We start from the raw sequence: 8185 nt of genomic DNA, 5'->3' as shown, positions 1-8185 counted from the left end.
TGGCGTTATCTCCCCTTGTGCACACCAAACATCCTGTTTCTGCTTTCTTTATTTTCAGTGTTAGGATATCGGTCTTCCTTCCCCTCCAATCTGAGCTGTTTACGACTAAATAAATATCCATGCACACGCATGCACGCATCCTCCAATCCTACATTGATGAGTTTGTGTGTGATGTTTAACTTAATGTCATTCCACCCTCCTCAGACAAGTTCAAAAAAGAACAATTAAAACCAAGCTCCATCTAAGAGAGAGCAAGCATGTCTTAATATGTTCAACTACTCCATTAACTTTAGACCGCTTTCTTGTAAGTGCCATAAGCGACCTGCTGAATGTGTGGACCACTGTAGTTGTATGACACCTGGCTACTGTAAGTTAACTAAATAAACTAAATTAAGATCTTCTTCTTAGCAACTTACAAATACAAGCAAACACTTGGACTTATAAAAGCATGTCTTAACTAACAAAATTAAAACCCAGTCTACTTTGTTAGGTGCTTTAATATGGCTAGCTAGTGGGTAATTTGGCACAATGCACAGGGAACTCAAATGCAGATCAGTCATCATCAGTATGATTGCTGACACCTGTGCCTTTCCTGATTAAACATGTCAAATTGTCAGCTGAGCCAACCACAGGAATACTTTTAAGTTGTTACAATGTGAGGAAACTGTCGTAGTAATGAAGTAAAATTTCAGAGCCAATAAGCACATTGTTGAGTCATCTGGTTTGAGTCAAGTTGGGGTTGGTGTACAACATTAACAATTGTCTTCTTTTCTTTTTCCTGATTTAAAGTTTTTAAAACTCTGATCTGCCAGTGAGTGAGATCTTCTGTCCAAGTGCTGTAGTTCATCGATCCTATTTATGCTCATAACAATGCATAGCCAGGTGACTCTTGCATATACTTTTGCTCCAAGTCCCTTTCTTTCATGTTCATTCTATCACAACTGCAGAAAATAAAGGAGTTCAAGTTACTGGATAGAAAATTCATACTTGAACTAAACTGCATGTATGTCAACATGTTTTCCATTACACTAGTGAATGGACACATATAATCATAGAGATGTTTCTTTCACACGGGTCTTTTCAGACACGTAAACATAGAGGTACTTCCCAGTATTTTAGGTCCCACAGAGATAAAGATCATATTCAATTATAACAACAAAGAAGTGAAGGGAGAATACTTTACAGCATACATAAATATTGGTGCCAAGTGAACCTTTTTTAAAGGGAAAACGAACAAGAGAGGACAAGAAAATGCTTGTAGCAGATTAGGAAATTAATCTTGTGCCATCCTTGACAGAGTGTCTCCCACTCTTCCATGGCTCCTGCTACCTGCCCTATTTCTTTTACCAAGGCTGGAAAAACAGGAAAAGTGATGGACAAGCAGTGAAGAATCTGATCAAAACCTCACAATCTCAAGAAATACAGAATAAGTTAAAACATGTGGAGACTGTCAGAGTGTCAGTGCACTAACAGGCCAGTTCACATATGACTATATATGTCATTCCTGTGCAGGAATGAGTTATTGGTAAACATGATAGATTTGCACATATGGATACCACATTGGCCCCAGAGGTTCAGGATGAGAGAGCCTACTTTGAAACAATAAGACTGCCTCCTAATGCGTGTTGTCTATTGAGGCAGGAGGTATATTCACATGAATTAAGTAAACAAATACAAGTGTTTCTTACCAAAGTAAAGCTTTCTGGCTTATTAGTCAACCAAAGAACTTACTCTTCAACCAATAACCTGCATGGTAACAAAATCTGTATTTTATGTTTAGATTAAATTAACTCCATTAATGTACTCAGTTTGAATTAAAAATATACCCAACACTGCATTTTCAGACTACGGTGCTAATTTAAGATGTTTGAGGGTTTGTTGCTTTTTCTTGTGAGATGTGTGTGTGTGTGTGGGGGGGGGGAGGCTAAAGTAAGTCAACACCTTTTCCCCAGTACAATATTGCAAAACACCAAATCACCTGGTAAATGTCATGCTCTGCTGTTTAGCTTTTGAACATCTGTCGTTGCAACAACCAAGTGCAGGATTTTTCTCATTTTCGTTTGGTGAAAGAAAATGTTAGCAGGGGCTGTGCATTTCAAAATAAAGAACAGATTAACATTGCCAGGTATCTGTGTGGCATTAAAAAGTATTCAAGATTAGATGATAAAACGCACTATTAGCAAATACCAGATACAAAATCAATCTTGTGAAGATTAAAAAAATGTGGAAAGGGAAGAAGGGAAGTAGTGCAGCATAAAAAGCACAATCTGCTCTCCAATTATGGGATTTCTCCAGTAATTGGGCTATTAAACTCATCATCACCCTTTATGTAACCCACAACACACTTGCATTTTTAAAAAAAAACACAATTGTTACCATAATGATTTTGATAGTTTCATCTTGTTTCACTTCATTAAAAAGTCACTTTAAATAGCAAAACAAGAACATTCACATTTAGGAATTTTGTTGCAAAATTCTTCTTTACAAAGTCATGCTTTGCTGGTTTGGAATTAGCATAAACACAGCAGCTACAGGCATGTGGTCCCCACATCAAACAGTGTTTTGACAGTACTGCTTATCTCTTGCGAAAGACAAAATACATGAACATACAGTTTAACAGGAATGTAATGCAACAGTTATGAATTATGATCTTTTGACTATCACTTTGTGTTTAGGAATTGTGCAACTGTCATTCTGTGCAATGTCCCTGTCACCACTATAGTTTTCCTGCCGTGTTTTCCCTCCTGGGGCACAGAAAAACACATCTGCAGCGGAGCTGGGCAATGACGTGAGCGTCCAGTGAGAGCAGTGATAACCTAAGAGGTTCTCCTTCCTGTACAGCTGTGTTTGACCGGCACAAAAACACTTCTCAGTGATTACTCACCAAAGACACGTGCGCACACTCACAAACCTAAAGAGGTAATTGTGACACCGATAGTCTTCTTTTCCTTGATATGAAGTGTATTTACAGTACCTGGACATTCCTTTTTCTAAGGAAGGAACTAGCAGTGTTATCATGACAGTGAGAAAAACATCCTCTGGGTTATTACTGTTTTACTGCCCCTCCTCTACCAGCACTACCACAGCCTCCCCACTGGCTTTTAATATCCAACAGTTGAGTGACCTCATGAGAAATTTGTGAATGGACAGTCCGGCCGGCACTCTTATCTGGCTTTGCAGATTTCAACCCCCTTGTAGGAAGACACACAATAACAGTGTGGCAGCACATCCTGCTCTGCTCAATACATAATGGATAATTGTGCAATCAATTGTTGTGAATATACAGCACAGTTGTGAAGGAATCATTCAGTTTATAACCTGATACCAGCTGCAGATAGCAGTATTGCACTAACAATGTTGGGCTGGAGCTGGGCCATTTTATTCATGCTCCCTTTTGAAAACAAAGCGATGTGACTAAAAAGTACCATGGGAAATCTGAGGCTTGGTGTCATTAAATAAACGTACATTCAAATATCGTCCTGCCTGTTTCTTCAGCATGCATTATTCATGTGATGTGTCTCTGAAATGTCGTTATCCCAAGCCATCTGACGTGATAAAACAACTTTATTACATCCATGTTTTCTCGCAGACAAAAGAACCTCTTGCTTAAAAAAATACTTTAATCTTATTGTATTCAAATTATAGATGTTATCTCTTTCTGAAAGCTTCTGTAATGTAATTTATGACAGTTTTTCATATTGCTGTCTGGGATATTAATCTGATTCAATTTCCAGCTTGTTAATATGTATGATTCCAAGCACCATTTAATACAGGTCTCTGCTCACAAATGTCCGACAGTTTCCTGCAACGTTGTGGCGTGTCGTGAATAATTGACACATCAAAGCCATACAAGTATGTTTCTGCTTTTGTAAACAGTTCCTGATATCACCCATGATATTTAATCTCGTAAACACTATACTAGCGTTTATTCTCGTAAACACTAGTGTTTACGAGAATAAACGCTAGTATAGTGTTTACGAGAATAAAATCAGTCTTTACAATCACACCGCTCATTTACATTTATACCTGGTGGGTCTGGATTTCTGGCAGTTGAGGATTATGTTGTGACTTGAGCTCAAACATGTGTTGGCAAATTATAGTCAGTGTGTGTGCTAGTACCTGTCCATAATTCTGATGTCTCCTTTTCATTAAAGAGGAATCTTGGGTTTGACTAGTGGATGGGTGGCACATCAGTTAAATAAATAAACATTAAATCAACAATGAATGAATAAAAGTAAAGCGTTTTTTTCACCATTTAATAATAATTATCCCTGCAACGGAAATGCATTTGATTACATTGGAAAGTTTGCAAACCACAGGTATGACTTAAGTCAGCACTGCATCAGCAGCTTAGTTGGCAGGTCTCAGTCAGTTACACATATTGCATATTGGAGGGAGATCTTCCTTATGACTGAGCAGCATATCCCACAGGCTGGCAGGTCAGACTGACAGACTGATAGAAACATTGCTTCCAATCCAAGCCCAGAGGCTCCAACAGTACTCCATATCACCTCCCACTCCTATCAGACCTCAGCTCTCCTTCTAGGCACAGTCGACAGTGTAGCTTAAATCCCATGGTCTCCCTGCACAGTCCCTGCACAGTACATGATATTTTCTTTGCTGTGGTTGATTTAATTTGTTAATTATGTTGTAATTCAATCATATTCCCTTGGCATCCATTTCCCATGTTTTTTCTTAGAAAATTTCATAACATTTTGCTTCCAGGTTACCTCTTCTGATAAATGCCACAGGAGTTAATTTGCTGCTAAATACTTGTGTATCATGGAAAGCAATCTTGACAGCCAGCCTCTGAACGCTTAGGGCAAATGACAGGCATTTCAGATAAAGGTGTCAGTCAAACAAGCATGAGTGAAACTGTAAATAAGTGTGTATGCACATATATAGACAAAGATAGATTGATGGGGGTTGCAAGTGAGGCGGTGCGTGCACCTAAGCCTCTTTGTTAAAAGTTCTCTGACTCACTCTTTTTTCGATCTATGCAGGCATTTAGACACTGACAGACTAATGACATCCTGGTCATAAGACCTCACAGTTTGTTATCTGTGAGTGACGCACTAACCCAGTCTGACAGTTTAACAAGGCATTCTGTCAACGCCAGACTTTGTGTGTGTGCACAAATGTTTCAGCTAATCTTTTCAAATATGATTAGATGAGTGAAAGAGCAAGGTAGATCGCCTGTATGATCCAGAATGGTGCTGCTACCCTCTTTTGTTTTCATGCTCGTACTTGATGTTGCATACCATCAGGACCTTGGGGTTCCAAAATTGAGGTGCAGTCACCTATCAAGAGCCCTTTGGCTCTTTGTGATCTTAGACTGGATGTTAGAACATTACTGCCCCTCAGTGGTGTAAATGATAGATCAAAGTCCCTGAATGAGAATTCTTGTTTTATAGTTTAAATGGTGATAACTTTTGTTTGCTATATTTATAGCACAACAGTGTAATAGATGTACCCCAACAGACAAATGAGAAGAATTCTGCTACTAGCACAAGAGCTCAGATTTCATGTACTTTATATCAAATTTAATTCTACAAATGCTATTTGTCCTTTTTAAAATGAAATAGAAACTGGACTTTTATAGTTTCCAAGCTGTCTACCATTGGAAAAGGTTTATTTTTTGAAACCTAAAGCAGATCATTTTTAAACCACCTTGTTAAGTCTCCTCGAGGGCAGGAGGGGATAACACAACAACTCTGGAAACTCTGTACAGGTGTTATGAAAAAGGTTTAATGGCAGCGCTCTCACAGATTAAATAACCCAGATTCAAACAACAAATGTGGGGGAGAAAGGGACAGTTAGGTTGTGCCAAAAAAAACACCACACCAAAAAGACAAAACCAAAACTTAGCTGAGCTATTATCCTAGAATAGCAAAAACAAGAGGGAAAGACCCTAAACCTCAACTCAAAACAAGCTCAAAATTACATTACCAACCTACTTACCTAGTGTTTCTAACAAAAAGACTCCACGTGAGTAAGTGTATGGGGTCCCCAAACTTACCTAGTCCACTTTACTCCCACCACAATCATCAAACAAAAGCAGGACAGCAGAGAAAGCTCACACATGTACCAAACAATTCAAAGGAGGGAAGAGAGCCACACCCAGCCACAGGTGAGTCTCCTTATCAAGGTGTGCACTCCTGGATTGTCCAATCAGGGCCTCCCTCCTCTAATTAGTTGGACGTCCCCAGATTGACATCAGTCTGCGACCTAAGGGAACGGCAAACAAAAGGAGAGGGAAAGAAAACATGCAGCCTGCAGACACGTAACACACCTAAAATAATCATTAAAAAAAATTATTGTTTTGTGTCACTAAAACAAGATGCCTGTGTGTCCACGATGTGCAACACTGCATACATGCCTAGAAACTTGTCAGTCCAATGGTAAGCACACTCTGTCATAACCAATGTGCAGACTGGACCCAAACACAGGACTCTGAGAGATCAGTTTCAGCAACTTAATTTACAACATTGAGAGGTGATTCCAACAGTAAAGGTCCAGGCTCCACTTGGCTTCAGGTCCAAGTCAGAAATCTCCTCCACAGATACTTTACCAGAATTTTCTCTCTCACAAGGGCAAAACCAGGTGTTCTATGCAGAGGAGAAAACTGGTAAGTTGCAGGCAAGGTGCAAAACCAGATCATACTTACCACATGAGGAGCCAGTTTTACTAACATAGCTTAAAACTCAGTCAACAACAGAAGGCGTTCCTCAATCAAAATAGTGGTGAGACAATCACCTGATGACAAACAGGAGAGCTTATTAGCCTCAGGTGTGTAGAAAAAACGGCAGGAAACCAAAAGCTATTCTGCCCCTGCAAGAAAAGGGTGTGGTTAGATACACACACTCAAACACACTCACACAAACATACTGAGAGAGAGAAAGCAAAAAGAGGACAGATGAGAGAAGCGCAAAGAACCACTGAGGAGTGGAGGGCCATCAGACAAGCTACTTTAAAAAAATTTATTAAGTTTTTCTTTTTTTGTTTTGATCAAATGAATATAATATTGCAAAGAACTCTTGAAACTAGAGTTTACAATGATAAACTCCCTAGAAGAATGTTTATAGAAGTCAGAGATCATTCTTCCCACATCTTTCTGTTGGCCATAAAAGAATGCAGGTTTACAGCACTTCCACATTGGCTACACCTTACAGACTCTGTCTATGTTTCAGAATACCATCTTTAGCCATTTCACATCTGCACTCTTCCTGTAACTTTATTACAGCATAATTCAAGCATTAATGCTGGGGAAGGATGTCTGTCTGCATGTGTTTTCTTTTATGTCTGGGTACATTTGGTGAGCTGGCAGTCTGGTTTGTTGGGGGTGTAACACGAGATGATGTTCACAAGCAGTCTGTTTGTGGATGCCAAGGTATTTCCTGCCCGTGCAGAGCTCTGTCTTTGGCCTGCTTATCCATTCCTGAGGAAACTGCTCCAAATTCCTGCAGTGGACAGCTGTCATTTATTTGTTGCAGATATAAATTTTGTTCAGTCTTTTAAATGTTCCAGCAACGTTCTTTTTCATATAATTAATTGGTGGTGTATCTAATCTACTGTATTTTTTTTTGAGAGGGGGGGGGGTGTAGCTATATCATTTCCACAACAGAGGGCGCTGTTGCTCACTTATAGTTAATAGAATGAGGTTAATGCAACTTGTGCTTAATTCCTATACAGTCAATACTTTTCTTTAATATGAATAAGGTTTGCTTTATTGGTGCCTTTGATCAGATCTCAGTTAGAATATGCATTACACAAATTAGGTTTAAAAATTCTAATTTGTCGTTTTCAGTAAATCTGCATTGGACTATCCTCTGGCCTCCTCTGGCAGCACTTGGGAGGACATTCTAAATTTAACTACAATATAACCGCTTTAAAGTTTGGAAACAACTCCATGGAGACAGTATCGTTTCCTCCAGTCTATGCTATAATTAGCTGGGCTTGTTGTCCTTGATTGTAGACAAAATATGTTTTGTTGTCATGCATCCCATTCATTCATCACCCACTCAGCTTTTAAACCCCACCTCAGTAACTGCAGCAACAAGGCTTAAAAACATTAGCTATTTAAAAATACATATAACAACCCAGGAAGATGATAACATTCGGAGTAAAGTGTGGAATACAACCGTTGCCATTAGCCTGCAAACCTGCTTTAATAATATGCACTTTA

This window comes from Maylandia zebra, linkage group LG23, assembly GCF_041146795.1.
Source record: "Maylandia zebra isolate NMK-2024a linkage group LG23, Mzebra_GT3a, whole genome shotgun sequence".
In the NCBI taxonomy this organism is placed as follows: Eukaryota; Metazoa; Chordata; class Actinopteri; order Cichliformes; family Cichlidae; genus Maylandia; species Maylandia zebra.
Note: the sequence above shows the minus strand (reverse complement) of the source record.